Source organism: Dioscorea cayenensis, chromosome 9 (assembly GCF_009730915.1).
Source record: "Dioscorea cayenensis subsp. rotundata cultivar TDr96_F1 chromosome 9, TDr96_F1_v2_PseudoChromosome.rev07_lg8_w22 25.fasta, whole genome shotgun sequence".
Lineage (NCBI taxonomy): Eukaryota > Viridiplantae > Streptophyta > Magnoliopsida > Dioscoreales > Dioscoreaceae > Dioscorea > Dioscorea cayenensis.
Window position 1 is genome coordinate 25,029,770 of NC_052479.1, and position 16,929 is coordinate 25,046,698.

A 16,929-nucleotide genomic window follows, 5' to 3' on the forward strand; every position below is an offset into this window, starting at 1 on the left:
CCTAGTGGGTGCTTGGACTTGTAAACCCTAGGATGATTTTGTTTCATTGATTTATTTTATGCTTCTTTAATTAATGTTTAAATTAAGTTTCAATCTTGTGTGTTTATTGATTTGATTTTCCCTTAGAGTGACACTAGGGTTGAGAATCTATCTAGGTAACCCTTTGAAGGGGTGACAACTTCACTTGGGTTATACTTAGCAAGATTGAAGAGGGCTTAAGAGGGTGAGTCAAGATGTAGCGGAACGTCCCCTTTCCCCTTCGACGTCATTTATCCTACCTCCAGGTTCCAAGAGTTCTTTGAGATCATAATAGAGTGAAGTGCTAAGAGATCTTCTCCACTGGGGCTTAGTTGCATGAGTGACAGAGTGAAGTGTTGGGTTATCCTTAGTGCCAGAGCTTAATTGTGGTTAGGGATCTTTCGCCTGGACCAAAGGGTTAGATCTAAATTAGGGAATAGGGTTTATCACTTGGAGTCTCTATAGCCTCAAGCAATCCCACACAGTGTGAGGCATTGAGAGTATCCCTTTCCACCGGGGCATAGTGTAGAAGATTAGTCACGTTTGACCTTAGGTTTGTGACCGTGTGTCTTTGGATTTCCACAACTCATTAAGCTTCAATTAGAGGCATAATATTGGTCATGCACTTGAAACAATAGTCCTAGGGTGAGCATTGTGTGAGCACTCCATTTTACCATCGATTACCTCTCTTTATTCCTCTTGCTTTCTCTTTTCTCTTTTACTTTTATTTGCATTGATATTTTGAATCAACATCACAAATTGGTGTTCACTCTAGCTAAATAGAAATACTTCTTGTTTCTAAGCATCTATTCCCTGTGGATTTGACTACCCCACTCACCGAGGTATTTTATTATTTCGATGACCCTTGCACTTGTGGTACACACAAGCAAGGGGTGTGTCACAAGTCCATCAAAATGACGGTAGGTATGTGCAAGTTAGTATTTAGGTGAATCAAGGGAAAGAAATGGTTTGGAACCGGCAACAAAGCATATTAGATTTTACCTGACCGAACTTGGAAGGAGTGGGGTCTAGTATCATTTGTCCTCCTGTTATGGCAAACAATTTTGAGTTGAAGCCCCTTTTATATAGATGCTGAAGCAGATGTTCCAGTTTGATTGTTTTTTGGATGAAGACCCCTATGAACACTTGAAGAACTTCTTGGAAATCTGTGACACTTTCAAGGCGAATAATGTGTCTGAGGATGCTGTTTGTCTTAGACTATTTTCATTCTCAGTGCGAGGAAGGGACAAACAATGGCTAAATTCCTTGCAGCAAGGGTTTATCACAAAATGGAAGCAAATGGTGGAGGCTTTTCTTATAAGATACTTCCCTCCAGCGAAAATGATCAAGTTGAGGAGTGATATCTCTTCTTTCCTATAGTTGGAGTATGAATCCTTTTATGACACTTTGGAGAGATACAAGGAGATGTTGAGGAAATGCCCGCAACATAGAATAGTAGAATGAATGCAAATCCAAATCTTTGATAACAGGCTGAATTATGCCACCAAGCAAATGGTCTATGCAACTTCTTGGGGGTATTTATGTAGTAAGCAACCGAGTGGCGCATGCAGTTTGATCTAGGAAATGGCTATTAATGGAGTTCTAAAAGGAACAAGCCAGTGAAGGCATTCAAGATTTACCAAGTGGATGCCATTACCACGTTGGCTGCACAAGTTGAGGCTATTACAAAGAGGTTGGATAACATCTAGTCAATCTCTCAAGCTTCGGGACCTCCTTGTGATAGTTGGGGGTCTCACAGTGATCCTAGTAGTTCTTCCTCAACAAATATGGGTTCAAGGCAAGCTGAACAAGTTGATTTTACTGGGGAGAACAGACACTACCAAAACAACCCATATAGTGACACATACAATGCGGATTGGTGGAATCACCCAAACATTTCTTGGAGTCAATCCGAACAGGGGCAAGTGGCACAACAGCCTAGGCCTCTACAACAGAATGTTTAACCAACTCCTTCTCCACCGGGACCTTCTAATGAACTCACAGCTTTGTTGATCCGGTATATCAAGGACAATAAAATTTATCCTTCAGGGCATGAAGAAATGATGAGAAACACCAATGCCACAGTGAGGAATTTGGAACATCATATGGCCCAAATGTCAAAGATAACTAAGAAAAGGCTCTCGGGTTCTCTCCCTAGTAACATGGAAGTCAATCCCAAAGAATCCCTGAAGGTCGTAACCCTGAGAAGTGGCAAGCAACTTCCAAGCCCTCTTTTGGAGAAGTCCGAGATTGAGCCTATTAAACTTGAGTTCGAAGCTAGGCAGTCAAGAGTTATTGATTTGGAGACTATAGTTGACATTGTAAAGAAAGAAGAGGAAAAGGGAGGAACTGAGTTACCCATGTACCAACCCAAACTTCCTTATCCTATGAAAGCAATGAAGGACCAACAAGAAAAGCAGTACAAGAAGTTCCTTTACGTGTTCAAGACCTTACACATAAATGTTCCATTTATTGAGGCTCTTGCTCAAATGCCAAGGTATGCAAAGTTTCTGAAGGAACTGTTAAAAAATAAGAGAAAGCTTGAGGAAGTGTCTCCTATGACACTTAGTGAAGAATGCTCAGCCCTAATCACCAACAAGCTTAAAAAGAAAGAGAAAGACCGCAGGGGATTTAACATTCATTGCACTATTGGAGGGCTTGTGGATGAGAAAGCTTTGGCCGATCTTGGGGCCAGTATCAACCTAATGCCCAACAGAATCTTCCAAAATCTAGGGCTAGGGGAACCAAATGTCCACGACAATGAATTTATAGCTAGCAGACAGGTCCATCCATCAACCAAGAGGAATTATTGAAGATGTATTGGTAAAGGTGGACAAGTTCATATTTCCGGTGGACTTTGTGATCCTTGATGTAGATGAGAAGGTTAATATGCCCCACGTTTTAGGAAGACCGTTCTTGGCAACTGATAAGTGCTTGTGCGATATGGATGCGAAGCGTTCATTCCTTATGTTGAGCATTACTTTTCTCAGGTTTTTACACTAATATATGTGTTTTTATGTTACTTTTATGCAGGTAGGGTTGTGAGGCCAAGTATGAAGGAAAGAAGCCAATGTGGATTACAATGCACCGATTTTGGAGGAAATCTTGCTAAGGTTCAAACGCGAAGACATAGGTCGATGTGAGATGCTAGAGTGTGTGCCAACCTCATCGTATTCGAGTTGGCACATCCATTTGGAGGGGCACAAAGGTGTCACACTCGAGCATTCCGACTTATGCACATAGAACAAGAGCTTTACCAACGTGCCTATCATTGAAGATGCAAGTGATCCACGATGTGAACGTGTGCCCGTTTGCGTTACTCCGATGAAAGTATGGATTCGGGAAGCTATTCAGGTCAGATACTGTAGCAGAGCAATGCAGCAACACGGTAGAAAGCACTGTAGCAGCACTGTTCACAGCCGGGCAAGAAAACAGGTGTTCAGTGGATCCACACTGGCGTGTGGAAATTATCCACACCCGTGTAGAAATTCCCCACAGGCATGTGAAGCATCCATGCCCTTGTAGTCGCCCGATTCCAGCCCTATTTAAAAGCCGAATCACCCCCGATTTTAGTATTCTTTTCTCCATCTTTTCCCCAACTTAAGAGAGGGCTTCGGCTAGAGTTTCAAGGGGTATTGGCCAAGGTTTTGGAGAGGTTCTACGGCTCCGACATCGTCATTCCTTAGGAAGAAGGTTGGTAGGGGAGCTTTTGTCGAGGCGTATCCTATAACGGACGAGGGAATCCTTGGACGACGAGTAGAGGACTTTCCACAAGACCATTGACACAACTATCGAGGAGGTTTCTTTATGGATTCATTGCTTTTACATTCTATTTCTTTGATTGTACTTAGCTCCATGGAGAGCTAAACCCCGAGTGGGTACTCGGGTATTGTGAACCCTTCGATGTATTTGTTTCTTTAAACCTCTTTATTATGCTTTCAATAAATTGATTTTTATTGTGAGTTCCAACCTTGAATGCTTGATTGTTTGAACATTTCCCCTAGAGTGACACTAGGGTTGAGAGTTCTTGTTGGTAACATTGTGAGTGAGTGACACACCACGAGCGTTAGACAAAGCTAGGTTGGAGAGGGTTGAGAGGGTGAGTTGAGAGGTACAGGAGCGTCCCCTTTCCCCTCTGGCGTGATAGATTCTACCTCCATTCCTCGAGTACTTTGCGGCCATAATAGAGTGAATGGTCTAAGGGATGAACTTCCGCTGGGGCTTAGTTGCGCGTGCAACGGAGTGAAGCGTTGAGGTGATCTTAGTATCTAGGGCTCAAATGTGGTTAGGGACCTTCCATCTGGACCAAAGGGTTAGGTCTATAATTAGGAAGAGATTTATCACTTGGAATCCCTAGAGCTCATTGCAACTATATGCGAGTCCGAGGTTGAGAGGTTATCTAATCTCTCCTCCGGGACATGTATAGAGTTAGGCATAATTGACCTTAGATTTGGGACTATGTAATTAAGGATTTCCATGACTCACCATGGCATTGATTAGGAAGCATAATAGAGGGTTCTTACACTTGAAACAATTATCCTAGGCGGAGCATTATCCGGGTACCCCATCTTTATCGATTGCCTTACCCCCCTTCTTTACTTTTGCTCTCTTACTTGTTGCTTTTACTGTTGAGAATTGAATCATTATCACACTCATCATCATTGATCTTTTACATAGCCAAGAATCGAATTAAGTATTTTTATTCCCTACTCCCTGTGGATTCGATACCCGCTCACCCGGGATTATTACTTCGACAAACCCGTGCACTTGCGGGATATATGCAAGGGGACCTTGTCAGCATCTTTGAAGGCTCTTATTGATGTGAAAGATGATCGAACGGCACAACGAGTAAGAGAGGAAGAAGTTATTTTCAAGCTCTGAGATTCAATGAGACACACTATGGACTTTGATGATACTTGCTATTGTGTTGATATAGTTGATGAGTTTGTCTTTGAGTATGTGTAGGACACATTCATAAAGGATGAACTATCAAAGCATTAGGAGATGACCCCCTAAGGGCAATGAACCGGCGAAGTTGGTGGATGAATTATGCTTTCAAGAAGTGGTCACGGGAGCCCCTTTGACTCAAGAATAGCAGAAGAACAGGTCTTCCCTTGCCAAGAGGTGGTAGAAACAAGTAATCCCAAGAAAAAGAAAACGATCTGTTCCACCATTGACCTTAACATGATCTATGTTTTAGAATTTTGGTGAGGTCTCAATTAACGAACCTTTGACATAACAATTTGCATGCATGTACCGCAAGTGCACGTGTGTCAAAGTAATAAAATACCCGGTGAGTTGGGTAGTCGAATTCACAAGGAACGGAAGTATTATTAGTAACTAATTCTTAATTATCTAGTTAGAAATCAAGAATTGTGATGAAATGAACTTAATTGCAAGAATACGAATAAGCAAGCAAAGGAAAAAGTAGAAAACAAGGGAGATCTCAATCAAATAAGATGAGATACGTGGGCAATACTCCCCCTATGATCTAACATGAAGTGGAAGACTTAATAAATGTTTCTAAAACTGAGTTAGATGAGTTGAGCTATTCCAAGAACAATCAGTCCCTGCCTCCACGCCATCGATACTAGTCCCCTCTACAAGGTCCCGGTGGAGAAATCGCTCAATCTCAACACCTCACACCACTTATGGCCGTAATAAACTCTAGGGATACCTAGGAGTGCAACCGATTCCTAAAGATAGATCATACCCTATTTCTAGGTGAAAGATTCCTAACCCCCTTATAAGGTCCCGGTGGAGAAATCTCTCAATCTCACGCCTCACACCAAATATGGCTGCATAAAGTCTATGGAATACGGAGATAGGAAGCACTCACTCAGAACGGAAGGGGATGCTCCACTATCTCTTGACTCACCCTCTCAACCCTCTTCAATTTTGGAGTTCTAATACTAATAGAGACCTCTCTTTCACCAAGACAACAAATCATGCAATACAAATCAATCAAAAGGATCAAGATCGACATCCAAGCAAGAAGAAAACAAGATTGAAACTCAAACAAACTCGGATTTAATAGAAAACATTAAGTAAATCAATACAAAGAAAAGATGCTAGGGTCCACATGCCCAAATACCTACTAGAGTTTAGCCCTCCATGGGGAAAATTACTAAGCAAAAAATAATGCAATGAAAAGTAATGAAAACCATGGAATAAAATCCCCTTGAATTCATGATGATGGCCTTGATGGGTCGCTTAACATCTTGAAGGATCCCTCTCCGAAGCTAGGTTACCAAAGGTTCCCTCGATGTTATGACTGAGAAAAGATCTATCAAAGTTGGTGATGAATGCCACCCTAAATTCTCCAAATACCTTCTCTTAAAACCCTAGCCACTTTTCTCTTCAAATGCTAGCAAAACGTCCCCAAAGAATATAGCAAAAAGGGTTATTTATAGTCATAAACAACATCTATCACATGTCTCCACGCGACCATGTGAGATTTCAAGCACCTGCGTGAGGTGCAGAAATTCTCACACGACTGTTTCAGATTTCATGCACCTGTGTCAGATGCAGAAATTCCCACGCGACCGTGTGGAATTTTCACACGTCACATGAACAGTGTTTTACAACAGTACAACTATAGTGAATTACTATAGTACTCTTCATAAACGCGGCTCACATACTCATCTCTTGAGGCCACATAGTCAGGCACACGTCCACATGGTAAGTTATAAGACTTTTTATCGTTAAATCATCATTGGGCAGCTCTTGAATTCACATAAGTAGGGACATGGGGGTGTGACTACTTTTGTGCCCTTCCAACTCACAAATTGGCTTGAATTCTCTTGGAAGTTGGCACACACCTCCATGTACATGAGCTCCTCTTGTGTCTTGATCCTTATTGACAAAATGCCTCTTGCGTATGTCCCACAAGTGCACGGGTTTGTCGAAGTAATAAATCCCAGATGAGTGGGTATCATATCTACAGGGAGTAGGGAATAAAAACAATTAAATTGTTTCTTAACTAAGCGTAAAATGAATGATAGTTGTATGACAAGATATAACGTAACAAAAGTAAAAGAGACAAGAAAGGAAGCACACGTAAAGAGGAGGTAAGGCAATCGATAAAAATGGGGTACCCGGATATTGTTCCGGCTAGGACAATCGTTTCAAGTGCAAAACCCTCTATTATGCTTTCTAACTAATGCAATAATGAGTCATGGAGATCCTTCAATACATGGTCCCAAATCTAAGGTCAACCATGCCTAACTCTATACATGTCCCAGAGGAGAAATTGAACAATCTCTCAACCTCGCGCTCGCATAGAATTGCAATGAGTTCTAGGGATTCCAAGTGATAAATCCTCTTCCTAAATGTAGACCTAGCCCTTTGGTCCAAGTGGAAGGTCCCTAATCACAATTAAGCCCTAGGTGCTAAAATCACTTCAACGCTTCACTCCGTTGCCTCTGCAACTAAGGCCCAGCGGAAGGTCATCCCTTAGCCAATTCACTCTATTATGACTGCGAAGAACACGAGGAAATGGAGGTAGGATAAATCACACCGGAGGGGAAAGGGGACGCTCCGCTACCTCTTGACTCATCCTCTCAACCCTCTCCAATCTAGCTTTGTCTAACTCTCGTGGTGTGTCACTCACTCACAAGGGTTACCAACACGAACTCTCAACCCTAGTGTCACTCTAAGGGAGTATTCATACAATCAAGCATTCAAGATTGGAACTCAATTAAAACATCAATTAATGAAAGCAAAATGAAAGGTTTAATGAAACAAATACATCCTAGGGTTCACAAATCTAAGTACCCACTAGGCGGTTTAGCTCTCCATGGAGCTAGTTATAATCAACAATGAAATCGAACGTAAAAGCAAGTAATCCATAGAAAACACCCCTCGATAGTAGTGACGATGGTCTTGTGGGATACACCTCGCCGGATCGGTGCCGACGAAAGCTCTCCAAATAACCTTATTCCAAATGGAATTGCAATCTCCAAGCCATAGAACCTCTCCCAATTCCCCAGCCAATACCTCTCAAAACCCTAGCCGCAGCCCCCTCTCAAGTTGGGGAAAAAGATGGAGAAAAAAATGTTGAGATCGGGGCTGAAATTTGCCTTAAATAGGGCTGGAATTAGAATTCCACACGCCCCTGTGGATTCACAACACGGGCTTGTGGAAAAATGCACGGGCGTGTCGAATTTCCACATTCCCGTGTGGATTCTCTGAAAACCACTTTTTCTCAACTGGTTGTGAACAGTACCTACTATAATGAATCTCTACAGTGCTTTCTACAGTACCCTGCTACAATACCGGCCTGAAATACTCTCGAATCCATGTTCTCATCGAGGTAACGTAAATAGGCACACATTTACATCATAGATCGCTTTGCTTCTTCGATAAATGGCTACATTTTTGGAGATCTTGCTATACATGCACAAGCTGGAATACATGAATGTGACTGCCTTTATGCCCATCCCAATCATTGTGCTGACTTGAATACGAGGAGGTTGGCACACATTCTCGCATCTTGAACCCGACTTATGTCTTCGTGTTTGATCCTTCTCAAGATTTCCTCCAAATGGTGCATTCACAATCTAAATTGGCTTCTTTCTTTAACATTCTGCTTCACAACCCAATATGCATAAAAGTAACATAAATGCACACATATTAGCTCTAAAACCTGATAAAAGTAATGCTCATCATAAACAAAGAACACTTCTCATTCTTATCACATAAGCACTTATCACTTATGTTGCACAAAAACTCCCAAAATGTATCTTCATAACCTATCTTTGCTTCTTTTTTGCTTCCTTCAGGGCATTCACAACCTAATTGCACAAAAGAACATGAAATACACTTTATGAGGCATAAAACATGGTAAAAATGATTCTCAATACATGTACAACATATAAAGAAATATGTCTACTCAAGCACTTATCAACCTCCTTGATGGATAAAGGTACGCCAAGCTAGTGACGTTAAACAAGTACTCTTTCAGAGGCAACCCAAGTTTTCATTTTAGTTTTACTTAGTTAGTATTATCACTTCATCGTGTTTTGAAATGATTGGTAGAAAGGTAATTGGCACACCCCTTATGTGTGCACCGCAAGTGCATGGGTTATCGAAGTAATAAAGTACCCCGGTGAGTGGGTAGTCATATCCATAGTGAATAGTGCTCAAAAACACAAGAATTGCTATTTAACTATAGTGAAAATGATTGAGGAGTTGTGTGCACAATTTAATGCAAATAAAAATAAAGAAAAGAAAAGAGAGCGCAATAGGAATAAGGAGAGACAATCGATAGAAAGATAAGGCACCCGGACATTGCTCACCCTAGGACTATTGTTTCAAGTGCAAGACTAATCATTATACCTCCTAATTGATGTTTAATGAGTCGTAGAAATGTAAATACACACGGTCCCAAACCTAAGCTCAACCATGATTAACCCTAAACTATGCCCCGGCGGAAAAGAATACTCTCGACGCCTCACACTATGCAAGGTTGCTTAAAGCTCTACTGGACTCCAAGTGATAAACCCTATTCCCTAATATAGATCTAACCCTTTGGTCCAGGCGAAAGACCCCTAGTCACAATTAAGTCCCAGTACTAAGGATTACTTCAATATTTCACTCTATTGCTTGCGCAACTAAGCCCCAGTGGTGTTTGTCTCTTAGTACATCACTCTATCATGACCTCAAAGAACACTTGGAACATGGAGGTAGGATAAACCACATCAGAAGGGAAAGGGGATGTTCCGCTACCTCTCGATCATCCTCTTGACCCTCTCCAACCTTGCTTTGTCTAATCCTGATGGAGTGTCACTCATCCACAAGGATTACCATGATGGATTCTCAACCCTAGTGTCACTCTAAGGGAAAATCAATACAACAAGCATTCAAGGGTGGAACTTAATTAAAACATCAATTAAAGAAGCATTATAAAGATCAATGAAACAAAATCATCCTAGGGTTTACAAGTCCAAGAACCCACTAGGGGTTTAACTCTCCATGGAGCAATACACAATCAACAATGAAATCAATAGTGAAAACATGCAATACATAAATAAAACCCCCTTACAGTACATATTTATGGTCTTGTGGAGCCACCTCGTCTTCTCCAAAGGTTCCCTTGTCAAGCCTAGGGCACACCTCACTGAATCAGTGCTGTTGAAAGCTACCCCAATAACTCTCCTCTAAAGGAACGCGATATCGAAGGCCGTAGAACCACTCCAAAAACCTAGGCAAAGCCTCTCCAAACCCTAGCCGTGAGTGCTGCAAAAGATGGGGAAAAGATAGGGGAAAGATCCTTCAAAACATCTCAAGTCATGGTATTTATAGGGGCTGGAATCAGGCAACCACACGGGCGTGTGGATTTTCCACACGGCTGTGTGGATTTCCAGACTTTGGTTTTTCTGTGCGTTGTGAACAATAACTGCTACAGTTATTTGTTATAGTAAACTGCTATAGTATTTCACCGGAATGCTCCCGAATCTATTCTTTTAATCGAGGCCACATGAATGGCCACACATTCATGCGGTAGATCGCGTTGCATCTTCATTGAAACCATATTGACAAAGATCTTGCTAGCATTGCACAAGTCGGAACACATGAGTGTGACTGCCTTTGTGCGCCTCCACTTTGTTTATTCGCTTGTGCACAATGGAGGTCGGCACACACCCACTTGTCTTTGAGCACGATACATGTCTTCGCGTTTGTCAAATCTAAAAACTTCATCAATAATTGCATCAACGATCTACTTTTGCTTTCTTTCATTGAACTTTGTCTCCACAACCCTACATGCACAAAAGAACACAAATACACACGAATAAATGATAAAATTTGATAAAAGTGATGCTCAATGTAAGAAAAGAATACTTTGTATTATTTACACAAGTACTTATCAATAATTCTTTTTTGGGTGCTTTATTTCTGAAGTGGTTTTTCTTCAACCTATGTTTTTTTGTGGTTTCCTCTCGAGTTTGTTCTTTTATTGAGTAAAGTAGGGGATTGCCAGGTCCTGAGATGTTTTGGGCTGAGCACGGGTAGAGCACGCTCATGCTCAAGCTATGATTTTCTCTGTTTCTATCTTTTGAAGCATTGCAGGACAAGTACAGAGAGAGCACAAGCATGGTTACCATTGAGCATGGTTTTTATGCTCCTTGCACAACCATGCTTCATCTCCTGATGTCTTGGGGAATTATCTCAAGATAATCACGGGGAGCAAGCACGGGCTGACACGACAATGCTTCCTACCTCGCAGTTGCCCCAACTTGGCACGTCAGCAAGCCTGTGCTTTAGGCGTGCTCGCGACCGGTTAGCTTCTCCTTTCCTCCTTAAAAACCTAGTCGCCGCTGGTCGGCCTTCCTCGCCATTTCTTTCTTGCTTTCTTTTCTTCCCCTCTTTCGCCCATTTTCTTAAGAGTTTTGTCTGTTAGTTGATTTGCTCCTCATTTACTTACATGTTTTCCTCGACTCTGGTAGGCCCCCTAGCTTTGTTTAAAGGACTCATTTTGATAATTTAATGCCCCTTATTCTTGCAAATGCTTAATGTATATCATATTGCTTAAATTAGATGAATCTTGTTGATATTGGTAGCTTCATGAGCATGCTAGTTCTTAGGGATTTTCAAGGAAGAAGGTCACCTCGAGACACAGTTGTGTTGTTTAGAGCCCAACAGGGGAGAGAGCACGCTCTTTCATTCCTGCCAAGAATAATCTATGTGCTCATAGCACCACCTTGCTCTAAATAAAATTTCCCATCTTTGAACTAAGCTGAGCTATTTCTTTTGCATACCATGCCAAGGAAACACACATCTTAGCGCCATCATCATTGAAGAGGCCTCGACATGAAGAGCCCACCTAGCCCACCGACTTGGCACCTATCTTAAATTCACTAGTGCACCAGGATCGATACACGCGACTCTCTCATCATTATTTTGGCGAATCGAGGGAGATCGATTGGGATGCACTCTATGAGGTAGGACTAGTGGAGGAGGTCTGACAGATGCTCAATGCCAGGACTTGGCAATAACTCTTCATAATCATCGACAACATCTACGAGCAGTTGGTACGTGATGTATTGGATACATCGAATGAGTCTCACCGAGTTCTTCATTCAGCTGGAACTCTATGATGCGAAGTTCACTCAAACTCCTGCACATGATTAGCAATTGATATCCCAGCTGATTGGAGAGTCTCAAGAGGATGCATAGAGGAGACATAGTACTGACCCTACCTATGACCCACGTCAGTCTAAGGCTACCACCCTCCTCTCTCCAACTCTGAGATACATTCATTTCATTCTTAGCCACACCTTGACAGGTTGGGGTGACAATACATGCGTCGTTAGCCAACAAGACTTTGATTTCCTACTATCTACGCTTAACGGCTTTCAGATGTACTTAGGGTACGAGGTAGTCCTCTCTATTGCCCATCAAGGGGCTGACCCTCGAGTTGGATCTTTCTTCTTCGGTCCGTACATCACAAGACTGATCTAAGGGATGAAATTTCTCAAGGAGACCAACCGTTTGTGAGTGGTAGGCAGAGTTGCCTCCATGTGCCTCGTGACTTTAAGGTCGATGGTGATAAGTGCTTGTGTATTAGTAATACAAAGTATGCTTTTCTTATGATGAGCATTACTTATCTCATATTTTATCGCTAATGCATGTGTATTTGTGTTCTTTTGTGCATCTAGGGTTGTGGAGACAAATATAGAAGAAAGAAGCCAAAGTAGATTGCGAGTGCACTTAGTTGATGTAATTTTGGAGTGAACAAACGTGAAGTTACAAGTTATGCTCAAAGACATGTAAGTGTGTGCCAACCTCCGTGGTGTTCAAGGAAATATACAAATTGGAGGGGCAAAAAGGCAGTCATACTCATGTGTTCTGACTTGTGCAAAGCTAGTAAGATTGTCGTCAAGTGTGCTTTTATTTGAAGATGCAACGCAATCTACAGCGTAGGCATGTGCCTGTTTATGTTGTCTCGATGAAAAGTGTTGATTAGGGAGTATTTTGGCGGAGCACTGTAGCAGGCACCGTAGAAAATCACTGTAGCAATTTACTTTAGTAGCTACTCTTCAAAGGCTGCAGAAAATCGATTTCATGGAGATTCACACAAGCGTGTGGAAATTTCACATGTTTGTGTGGATGCCCGATTCTAGCCTTATTTAAATCGTGATTTCAGCTCGATTTTAGAATTCTCTTTTCCACCTTTTGGCTATCTTTTCTCCACCTTTGGAGGCGCCCGTGCCTAGGGTTTTAGAGAGGCTTTGGCTAGGTTTTGGAGAGGTTTATGGCCTTTGACATCACATTTCCTTTGGAAGAGAGTTATTGGGATAGCTTTTGTCGGCACCGATCCGGCTAGGTGTGCGCTAGGCTTGATGAGGTGACCTTTGGAGAAGACACGGCCACTCCACAAGACCATCGACACAAACACCAAGGGAGTTTTATTCATGGATTGCATATTTTTACTTTTGATTTCATTATTGGTTGTATTTTGCTCCATGGAGTGCTAAACCCCTAGTTGGTACTTGGACATGTAAACCCTAGGATGATGTTATTTCTTTGACTTTTTACTATACTTCGTTTAATTATTGTTTTAATTGAGTTTCAATCTTAAATTCTTATTGAGTTGATTTTCCCTTATAGTGACACTATGGTTGACAATCCATTTTGGTAATCCTTGTGGATGAGTGACACACCATGAGGGTTAGACAATACTAGATTGGAGAGGGTTGAGAGGGTGAGTCGAGAGGTAGTGGAGCATCCCCTTTCCCCTCCAGCGTGATTTATCCTACCTCCATGTTCCAAGAGTTCATTGCGGTCACAATAGAGTGAAGTGCTAAGAGACGAACTCCACTGGGGCTTAGTTGCGCAAGCAACAGAGTGAAACATTGAAGTAATCCTTAGTATGTGGGGCTTAGTTGTGACTAGGGTTCTTTCGCCTGAACCAATGTGTTAGATCTATTTTAGGGAATAGAGTTTATCACTTGGAATCTCTAGAGCCTAAAGTAACCTAGCACAGTGTGAGGTGTTGAGACAGAGGGATTTCTCCACCGGGGCATAGTGTAGGGTTAGTCACAGTTGACATTAAGCATTAGTTAGGGAACATAATGACTGGTCTTGCATTTGAAACAATAGTCCTAGTGTGAGTAATGTTCGGGTGCCCCATTTATTGTCAATTGCCTCTCCTATCTTTTATTTATGCCTCCTTCTTCTTTTCTTATTTCTCTTTGCATTGATTCTTATTCATATCATTATCGATTCATCTTCACTCTAGTTAAATAACAATCTTTGTGTTTCTAATTACTATTCCCTATGGATTTGACTACCCACTCACCGGAGTATTATTACTTCGACAAACCCGTGCACTTGTGGTATATACGCAATAGGGCGTTTGTCAAGTTTTTGGAGTCGTTGCCAGGGTGTAGGCATTTTAGAAACACTTTGCACTTTTGCTATTTTAGCTATTCATCACTCATTCTATTTCATATCTTCTTATTCTTCCATCATTCTGATTTGTTTTTCTTTCTTTGGTTGGAGCTCCAGGTTATAACCCGAGGAAACCCTTCGACATTGGTTGAAGGAAATCCAGACATTGAACGAAGAATTCATAGAAGGGGAAAAGAACTTGTGCAAAAACAGTCTAATCAAGCTGAGATAGAATGTGAAGGGTCAGATAATATGGCAGAGCAGAATGAGCAGCAGAGAACACTCTCAGATTATACCAGACATGCAGCTCTTGCCACACAATCTAGCATTATGCGGTGACCAATCATAGCTCAGAATTTTGAGCTGAAGCTAGCATTCATCCAAATCTTACAGTAGTCGGCATAGTTTAATGGTTTGGCCGATGAGGATCCAAACAATCACATAGAGAACTTCTTGGAAGTGTGCGACATGCTCAAGATCAATGGTGTTACGGATGATGCTATCAAGTTGAGGGCCTTCCCATTTTTCTTAAAAGGGAGAGCGAATCAATGGCTACATTCATTACCTAGAGCATCGATCACTACATGGCAGGAGATGATAGAAGCTTTTCTTGCCCGATATTTCTCTCCCGAAAAATCTGCAAAGCTCAGGAATAAAATATCCTACTTTGTACAAATGGAATTGGAGTCTCTATTTGAGCCATATGGGATAGGTTCAAGGAGCTCCTGTGGAAATGTCCTCAATATGGGTTCCCCAAGTGGATTATCATTCAGATTTTCTATAATGGGTTGAACCCGAGCACAACATAGTTACTTGATGCTGCACCAGGAGGTACCTTAGGGAGAAAAACCCCGGAAGAAGCCCTTTTTCTCATTGAAGAAATGGCTATGATCAATTATCAGTGGAATACAAGAGACAAGAAGAAAGTAGCCGGACTTGATGAGATTGAAGCAGTTACTTCATTGGCAGCCCAAGTGGAGTCTTTGAGCAAGAAGTTAGACACTCTAACTTCTAATAGAGTGGCGTCCGTGACTAGTTGCACAGGGTGTGGGGGAGGACAGGCTCCATCTGATTGCCCGATTTCTATTGGTGGTACATCCTTGATAGAACAAGTGGACTTTGTGGGTAATGTAATGAGAAACCAAGGTAATCCATATAGCAACACCTATAATCCGGATTGGAGGAGCCATTCGAATCTTTCATGGAATAATCAAGGGCAACAGAAATCCATGGCACCACCCGGTTTCCAACAACAGCAACATGCCCCAAACATGGAGAACTGAGTTTTAGGGTTGGAAAACTGGATGACCGATCTAGAGAAGGCTTTAACCAAGTTCATCCAATCATCGGATACAAGATTTCAATCGGTTGAAGCCACACTTCGCAACCACACTACATCATTGCACAACTTGGTGAATTAAGTGGGGCAAATTACGAAGTCTCTATCGAAGAGACCTCAAGGGAGTTTACCTAGCAACACCAAAAATAATTCAAGAGAACCTGTGAAGGCGATCACTTTGAGAAGTGGTCGTGAGGTTGAAGATAGAACTCCAAGTAAGGAGACCAATGTAGAAGCACATGAGGTCGTGGAGGTTGAGGAGAGAACTAAAGGAAAGAAGGTGGCACCCCCTACCTTACAAGCCAAGAATATCTTATCCTTCAAGATTAAAGAACGACCAAAATAACGAGTAAATACAAGAAGTTCTTGGACCTATTCAAGTAGTTGTACATCAACATTCCTTTTTGTGGAGGCGTTGTCTCAAATGCCTCATTATGCAAAGTTTCTCAAGGACCTCTTGACCAACAAGAGGAAGTTGAAGGAGAGTGCATATGTGATTCTAGATGCTTCATGTTCAGCGGTGTTGCAAAAGAATATGCCGAACAAGAAGAAGGACCCCGGAAGCTTCATCATTCCGTGTAACATTTGTAATTTAGGTGAAGAGAAGGCATTGGCGGACTCAGGGTCTAGTATCAACGTCATGCCTTATACTTTCTTCCAAAATCTAGGCTTCGGAGAACCTAGGTCCACTCGGATGACATTACAATTGGCGGACTGAACGGTGAGACATCCGAGGGGTATCATCGAAGACTTACTTGTGAAGGTTGACAAGTACATATTTCCTGTGGATTTTGTAGTATTGGATGTTGATGAGGACGTCGATGTTCAGCTGATACTTGGGAGGCCGTTCTTGCATACTTCCAAGGTTCTTATCGACATGGACGGCAAGGAGTTGACTTTACGAGTTGGGGATGACAAGCTCACATACCGCCTCACCAAAGCCATGAGACATTCTCTAGACTTTCATGACACTCTTTATTTTCTTGACACTACCAATGAACTAATAGAAGAATATGTATAGGAAATGATGAATCCAAACCCGTACGAGGGATTGCTAGACCAAGAAGTGGAGAATGAAGACGTGATGACGCTTGGTCTAGAAGACAAGATACAACCTACCCTGGGGATCATGAAAAGATGCTTCAGAGGATGAAGCGTGTAAGGAGACATCACAAGAA

The 16,929-nt window shown here is 41.9% G+C and overlaps 2 non-coding genes across 2 annotated transcripts; both read right to left on the bottom strand.

Annotated features, from left to right (window-relative positions):
* Window positions 1-1,365: 1,365 nt before the first annotated feature.
* Window positions 1,366-1,472, bottom strand: LOC120269785. Its single transcript, XR_005539421.1, has one exon. It is a non-coding gene; the product is annotated as a small nucleolar RNA R71 (small nucleolar RNA).
* A 13,582-nt stretch (window positions 1,473-15,054) lies between these two features.
* LOC120269700 lies at window positions 15,055-15,163 on the bottom strand. The gene has a single exon (XR_005539340.1). It is a non-coding gene; the product is annotated as a small nucleolar RNA R71 (small nucleolar RNA).
* Window positions 15,164-16,929: the final 1,766 nt, after the last annotated feature.